This window comes from Ptychodera flava, chromosome 4 (assembly GCF_041260155.1).
Source record: "Ptychodera flava strain L36383 chromosome 4, AS_Pfla_20210202, whole genome shotgun sequence".
Classification (NCBI taxonomy): Eukaryota; Metazoa; Hemichordata; class Enteropneusta; family Ptychoderidae; genus Ptychodera; species Ptychodera flava.
Genome location: NC_091931.1, coordinates 2,597,979 through 2,606,893, shown reverse-complemented (window position 1 = coordinate 2,606,893; position 8,915 = coordinate 2,597,979).

Sequence of the window (8,915 nt, the reverse complement as noted above, 5' to 3'; positions counted from 1 at the left end):
CAACAATTGTTGTTGTAATATTTATTTTCTCTGTCACATGATTTGTTGAAAATGGCGAGAAATCTAAAATGATGTCAAAACGTTTGCATTTACATGCCAGTTTCGACACTTATGGAAGTGTTATACCCTTTTTCAGTCTTTTATGAGTCTTATTCAAAGATCAGTTTATCACACATTCGTAGCTATTGGGGCTTTAACAATCCGTTTCACTCTCAGAGTTGTATCCAAATTTTGATAGTCGTCATGACAACAACATGACCTTCTCAACACTGAGACATACTGCAGCAGAGCTAAAAAGAGACCATGGCCCTTCTGTAGGAAGGAGGGTAATTATGATTGATACATTATGATCAAAATGCACTGAAAATGCGTTTTCATTGGCCATCATTTCCTGTGCCTGTCATTCAAGTATGTCAGTTCAGATATTGAAACTTTGTTGCAAAGTTCCACCCCTCTTCCTAATTTGCACAGCAAAGTGATAGTATGGCCTTTCTGTGCCCAACTGGGTTTGACTGCCATTTAGCTCATCCCAAAGTGACGGACCAGACATGGCATGCAAAGTACTGGCTGAATTTCAGGTTCCAGACTTTGGTAGTCCGTGTGAGCTACCACTTCATTGAGTTTGGTAGCCCCAGAGAAAATTTGGTAGTCTGTTGATGCGGGACTACCACTAATTTCGAGCCCTGAATAATACCAACCTTGGACATAAATTGATGTTTTCACCTGTCTCTCTTGTTGGGCCATGAAAATAATTCTTTTTTGAAATTCTTTTGAAATCAGTCATGCAAAAAGAGTACATTTTGTGTCAATCAGAAAGTTGTAAATTTTTCATTCTTCATTGGTTACGTATACTTTTAGATTTGAAGAAGAGCAGTAGTCTTTGTCTTTACTGGACACTTTCTTGTCTTTGATTTGATATAGAAGGGTTTTTCAGATTTCTGTTCTCCATTTTGTTGAAGTTTAACTAAATTTAAATATGCCAATATCGATTCCACAACTTGATATTCTCTCTCTCTCTCTCTCTCTCTCTCTCTCTCACACACACACACACACACACATACACACACATTGTTTGTCATTTCATCAAAAAATAACTCCTTGTGTGAATATTGATTATGTGCTAATTGTAATCTCCATAGATTTCTGAAAGAATCATGCGAGATACAACAAACCAGAATTCAAAATCTTGAAGATGTAGAAATTATAAGTGGCAAAGTACCAAGCATGGGTGTATGTATGTTACTTATAGAGCATATTGCCACAGACTAATTTTTACACTGTCTCAAGTACCATACTACAGTATAAAGTGATTGCAGAGAGCAGTGACAACATTATGCACATATTGAAATTAAGCTATTGTGTTCACAGGTTGGTCACTTAAACATTTTCCAGGAAATATATCCATGTCAAAACACGGGTGTCATAGCACAAAGAAGCAGATCCGAGTCAGTGTATATTTGCACACAGCACGTTTGTAACAGTGTCATCATCAAGGTTTGAACATTCTAATTATCGTCATGGATGCACGCATCTACGTTCGGTCAGGTGGTTCGTACGTACGTGAGACAAGCAACTTGGTCTAATATGTTAGCACTGGTTTTGTAACAATTTCTTTTTGTCCTTTGCCTTGTCACGTAGGTAAATTGTCCTTTGACAATCTTACGCGAATTTTTGTCACTGTGTTGCGTCGATTATGTGATGTGTTTGATTGCTTAAACCAAGTAAGGGTAAATTACAAATCTGTAGACGCTGTCACAAGATTATCACCGGATTAACTTTGACAAAGTCAATAACGAATGCACCAGCGAGGTATATCCACAGGCGGCCCAGACGGTATTAATATTATTGAGTTTTTCATATTGTTCTCTCTATCATTTCCTCTCCCTTTCTTCATGCTCTGACCATGGGGTAGAAAATGGGGGTAGCAAGAAAGACGTTCTACCTCCATGCTCTGACTGATTGGAATAAAATAAATGATGATATAACCTAACCTAGCCTCTTGACTTTTTGTTTATTTTACACCCCATTAAAAAGATATTTATTTCCCATATACACATCTTGTAATTAATTATTCTAATCTGTGGACTTATCAAGGGTTGGTCAACATTGGAAAGATAGAAAAAAAGCCCATGCACAATGCGAATAGTTGGCGAGATGTTTCGTAAAACTGTGAAGACACATTAGAAGCACAGCCATACCAAACCAGGTCTATCTATGCATTGGGAAGATAATGTCTAAGTCTTTTTGAAAGAAAAAGGGGAAGTTTAGGCGATAGCAAAGACGATACCAGTAAGTTGAATAAAACAAATTTTTGGACATCATATCTTTTTATGTCAGATTTTGAACCCGCCTGAAACCCTGGGTGACAATATAATAACTATCTATAAACAAAAAAATTGGATTTATCTTTTTATGTCCATGTTTCGACTATTTTTAAGAATGCATGATATAACAACTACACTGAATCATGTCTGACTAAACTGTCGGGGGGGGAACACTTTTTTACCCCGCTGTTGATCTCAGTCGCGGCCGTGCCTTGCCCTTGCACGCCCGCTTTCTCGAAAATGTGTTTTCGTAAAATACTTTACAGTGACGGATGTAAAACTTCGAAGTTACTAAAACACTTGTTGATTTGATATGCGAAGACGCGCTGTTGACCAGTTATTTTATTAGCTCTCAAAACTAGTAAAAAACATTCCGTGACACTCATCGATTATGTCTTCTCGTCAAAAACGCCCTAAGAATTTGACTGCGACCCTTGCTTGATACGTTAGTTTAGGTAGTTGAGTATAAGGATTGATAGATTAATGTATCAAAATATAGACAGATTCACGCGACTAAACTGTCGAGTTCTTGATAGCTCGCTGACATTGAAGGCCGAGAGGGCGAAAGTCTCAGGCCCAAGGGAGCATAAGCAGTATGCAGTACATTGCATGCTTTCTGAGAAAGAAAAGCTGGTTTCCTTTTTTAGCTACCGCGCAAAATCCAGCTTGACTAATGTTCCAGTCCTGTTTCCGAGAATAACTTACGAGCTTCGTAGCTAGTAATGCTGTAGATGTCTGAAATGCTTCTTGATTTACAAAGAGAATACTAGACTCTTTTTGCATACGGGGTCAATTGAAAATTCAAAGCAAAATATCAGGGAGTAAAATCTGCAGGCAAGGTCGCAGTCACCAACCGACAACCCAGCTTTTGTCGGGCACACCATGGAGCTACCAATAGCTCCATGAGCACACAAGTGACACAACCAAACGGCACATGATATTATCGCTCTAAACTTACATCGTATGTAAAACATGTCTTGTTTTGTAATTTAAAAAAAAAGACTAATTCGAAAGTGCTTTAATAATACGTACTGCAAGAACGCCATTGATAAACTGAACAAGCTGAAGGCAAAAGTCGAGTTAATAAAGCCTTTTCCGTTCTTGTTCTTGACTTACACGGAAACCTCCATGGTATACCTATATGAAGTCCGGTTAAAGCCAAAATTTTCAATCCCCGGTTCTCGCATTAGTGGAGTTCTCCCCAAGTCAAACACTTGGCCAGTACGATGTTTGATTTCTATAACATTAATTACACAAACTGATCTCAACCTTTTGCACCTTTTGCTAAAATTTGACTTATTGATACCATGTGTCTTACGCTCCGGCGCATCTTTGACCAGGGATTTCATAAAATTGACCAGCACGAAATACATGAAATACTAATACAAATAAGGGTGAATTTTACTATCAATCGATGATGCCTTTCGTCTTTGTCATGACAACTTGACATTGCCGAAGAAATGCGTTGATTCTCAGCTAGTCAGTTGAGCGTTGAATTACGTCCACTATCGCATTTACCATTGTTATTGTAGGCAAAACTAATTAAATGCGTGAATCTGAGATGGTATATGTACTCATTGGTCTATCTAAAGGCAAGAGAGCAATGAATTTACCTGTCACGTTGTTTTCAACTTCTCGAAATAAATGCTAAAATTTTGATTTCTTGTTGACCCGGACCACGTTGAAACAAATGTAAATGTTTACTAGTATAGGGTGACTTTATTGCTCTTACTTGACTATTAACATCTAATAAAGAAATATCGCCATTGCTATTAACATTAAATGCATCCCACATAACTTTTCAGTGTTACAGTGATCTTTGTTTGACACGTGTTTTGTGAACTGTCCACACTGCTCTCCTCTTAGGGACTGGTCAGTTTCTTCGGCCTGGGGGGGGGGCGGTGGATTATTTTTTGCCGACGTCAAAAAGTGGCTGACCCCCCTATTCCAAATTTTGAAAACAGGGTGACCCCCCCTATTCCAAATTTCGAAAACAGGGTGACCCCCCCTGGGGCGTGACATAGGTAAAATAAAAGGTGGACATAACGTCATATATATATATATATATATATATATATATATATATATATATATATATATATATATATATATATATATATATATATAATGTAAAATAAAAGGTGGACATGTCGTCATATATATATATATATATATATATATATATATATGTGTGTGTGTGTGTGTGTGTGTGTGTGTGTGTGTGTGTGTGTGTGTGTGTGTATTATATTTTACATTTTACATACCGGTATATTTATATTTTAAATAGTCATTCTATGTTTTAATGAAATTGTTGACATGTCAGTTGTAAGATAGGACTTTCAAAGTGTCAATCTTAAAGTTTGAATACAGTACATTTTGAATGAGCTGTATTTTGAATGAGCTGTGAATGTATTTCACACTTTCTATGCTTAACCAGATGTCCTGAACTGTTGTACAGAAATGGATGTCAATCAGTAATATCAAAGAGGAAAAAGCAGTGAATCAAAAACTTTGATGGGTGTTAAGACTTGCCGACCATCCAATTAGATTTCCTGCATAGAGAGCTTTTTTAGTCAAATCTGATGTGTACAGTGTCTGAGAGGATCTTTTCTTGTAACATTGAAACCATAAAAGCACAGCTAATAATGACAAAAACTGCCTTTTTTAACTGTTATTTTGTTCATAAAAAAGCATCTTTCTACAGAAAACCTGTGAAACAAAGGAAAATAATTGTATCAATGAGAAGGAAAGATATCTTGTCATTTTTCTATCTCTAAAATAAGTCACTGTATCAAATATATATATTGTGAAATATTTGTGCAAGTTGCTTTCTCATACTGAATTCTCATAGAGAGAACAGAATTTGTCATCCTTTTCATATGAAATGCAGATTTCATAATGGTACACTTTCACTTAGCAAATATCAAGATATCTCTGATTTATTCAAGTATGGCGCCCGAAGGGCGCGCCGAAAAATATGAAACATCCTGATATCTCTGATATATATGCCTGGTATATTAAAGTCATGCACCTGAAGGGCATGCTGAAAAATGTCTGATATATTAAAGTAATGCGCTTGAAGAGCACGCTGAAAAATATTGAACATACAGATATCTCTGATGTATGTATGCTTGATATGTTAAAGTTGGGCGTGCTGAAAAATATGACTGATTATAATAGTTACGCGCCCGAAGGGCGCGCCGAAAAATACAACTGAATGATGAAATTTGTGCTGACACTAGCATTTTAGGCAATGATGAGCCTGTGTCAAAATTCAAAAACACACTGACCCCCCTATTGGGCATTTCAAAAACATGGTGACCCCCCTATCACCAAAGTCAAAAACAGGGTGACCCCCCCATGAATCCACCGGCCCCCCCCCAGGCTGAAGAAACTGACCAGTCCCTTATTCAGCGTCACTATCATGATCCCTGCAGATTTCTCTCAGTCAACCAGACCCTCCTCAGTCTGCACACAGCCTCAATAAGGCCTGTGGGCCTTATCAAGTCCATTTTTGTCCTATCCATATATCAGTATTAGTCCCTTTAAGTCATTCTTCCTTTCTTTGGGCTTTCGATCCAATCCTGATCTCCATTCCTCGAGAATTCTGCACTGCCCTCGCAGGATGGATCAAGGTGCTGCTAAAGAAGCTGTTCTACAAAAAGGTGTTGGTGAGCAGTTTTTCAGCAGGCGGGCAAATTTCAAAACTAATCAGCAGGCGGGGAGAAAAAGTCAATATTGACAGTGGGCGGGGAAGAAATTTCAGTGTTTATAGGGGTGGGAGAAAATTTCTGGCAATGGGTATCGGAAAATATAGGTAGAAGGAGGTTGAAATATGATAAGTTTTTTCTTGCACAGTTTTCCGTTGATCTAGGTTGCAACACACGCACGTCTGGGTGGACGTATACGGATAAATAGTTGCGAAAATGAAATGTACATGTGGGGAATATGTACATCTAGGGGGACAATGGGGAATTTCAGTGGTGGCGAGACGGCAGAGGGAAGCTTGATCTGCTGTGTGGAGCGGGTGGCCAATAGATACTGGAGGGCAGTGGGCATCAAAATTCAGTGGGAGGGCATATTTTCCGCGTATGCCAGTGGGAGGGCAATTATGAACAGCTCTGCCTTCCCCTCCAAATTTTAGGTCAAGGTCAAAAATATGTAAAATAGGTATATCAGCCTTCCAAACATGTTTTGTGATGATTTTGTAAAATTGACAAAATTTACCAGTTGACCGTAGCTCAAGGTCATCCCGGTGTGTTCGCAAACATCCAAACTAAAATGATAAAAAAAAAAACGTTCAAGGGAGTAAATGCTTCCTCAAACACAAGTCAAAATTCTCATACTTTTGAGAATGTGAACTTGAATTATGAGACCGGCAGCTTTGAGACCTACTGAAATCTTCAAAACGCATTGAACTCCTTCAAATTGTGAAACCAATATCATTGATTTCACTTGTAAACACGCATGTACTTGCATGTACGTGAAACTATACGTAGGGATTTAGATAAAATCCTCTTTGGAAAGCCCACTATTTACCACAGGTGTAGTTGGTATGAATTCTGAGAAAAAAAGTATGTTGATCTCATAATTATGAAATAGGAAACAATATTAAAAATCACAGATTAGGTATTTCATCTTGGTTTAGCTTCTTTTCCGCGCTGCAATAAAATCACGTGACGGGTCATATATGACGGTGTGCCAAATGAAGTATGTAACAGATAGCAGTTTGGTGACGCTGTTCCATCATGCAACATATTTGAAACAGCTAATATTTCATACATGCATTGTGTTTTATGGATGAGTGTTACCTCCGATGATGATGCTATGGACGGCGTTCAGTTTGCATCGCCTGATGGACATCGTTTTTAAAGACAGTAGTTATGAAGATGGTTGGTCAAGTTATCGTGACAGGTTTTCCATTTCTATCTGTGCATGAAACCTTTTTCTACAATTAAAGCCCAATAGCTGCGAATTTTATGCATTATGCATGATTTTATTTTCAAACCAAAGTTGGTTCGTGTAAATGTGATATTTTTTAAACTGATAAGAATGTGATGAAGATGTACATTTCTGTTCACTCTTGTCGTCTATTGGTAGTTTTTACTTTCACCTCAAATAATTAATTCATTTCATTCCTGTTCGATAATAATGTGAAAAGACTAAATGCGGTATGCTCTCACTCGATAACCTACAAATTTGAAAGCTTTGTGAGAATACAAGAGTTGACTATTGACTATGTATACTAGTCTGAGTTCCCAAGTTTCCCATGAACATTATTGGAACTAATTTGGGATGATTGGATGATGAAGTAATGTCTGTTGGATGTACAAATGTAAGCTCTCTGCTTTTCTTTTTAAGTTATACACTTGTTTTTATGAGTTATTTGTAATGTTGCAACATCTAGCTATAGGGCACCTAAGACATTTGAGAAATTTGAGAAATTCGTGAGAAATTATTTTGAGAAATTTTTCTTTTGAGAAATTCGTGTTCATGAATATTATTGGAAAACAGCTTGAAAATAATTATTTTACTTTAAATTAGGTTTCTTTGCCCATTTTGGAATCTAGACCTGATAATATGTTTCCAAATTAAATTGGTCAGACGGATTATATAAAAATAGCCCTTTTTAGATTTTTTTTGAAAATTTGGACATTTTTTTTCAATTTTCAAATAATTTATTTTTGATATATTTCATAAAATTAAGACAAAAGGAGGGTTAACCATGAATACTTCTAAGACTGGAGAATTTGGCTTATGAGTTTTTTCAACAACTTTACTGAACTGGAAGTTGTGAAGTTGCCATGGCAACCAGGTATAGTTGTTAACTGGATGAAGTATGAAACATGTTAAATTAGATCTATTGTTTGTGAAAAAGGGAAAATTTCACATTTTTTACCATTACCATGGTAACAGTATCACTCACAGAATATAGGGCTCGAAATTAGTTGTAGTCCCAAGTCCACAGACTACCAACTTTTTCCTGGGGCTACCAAAACCCATGAAATGTTAGCCAACACGGACTACCAAATCCTGGGAAATGAAGTTTAGTCAGTACTTGGCGTGCCATGTCCGGTCCATCACTTTTGAAGGAGCAAAATACAGTCAAACCCAGGTGGACATAGAAAGGCCAGACTATGAGTTTTTTATGCAAATTACAAAGACGACATGCATTGGATCTTCGCAAGAATGTTTTCGACGTCTGAACCTTCTCCCTAGTCCATGGTCTATTTTTAGCCATGCTACAGTATGTCTCATGCACGTGCTGAGAAGGTCACAGTCCTTTTCATGACACCTATTAAAATGTGTATACAAGTCTGAGAATGAAACTAAGAGTTCACCAAACTTTTGAGGATAACTGTTGTCCATTACACCTGTTTCCTTTGGATACAAGTATTTACATGAAACGACTAGACAATTCACTTCATGTACATTCTGTCTTGAAAAATGAAAATAAATATCGCTAAAATAAAATATGCATGGGCTACCAGCTATTGTCATTTGGTTACCAACTTCAGAAAATGGTAGCCAAATTGGACTACCGGGGACAAAAGTTAATTTCAAGCCCTGGAATGGAAAAGGTCACTGGGT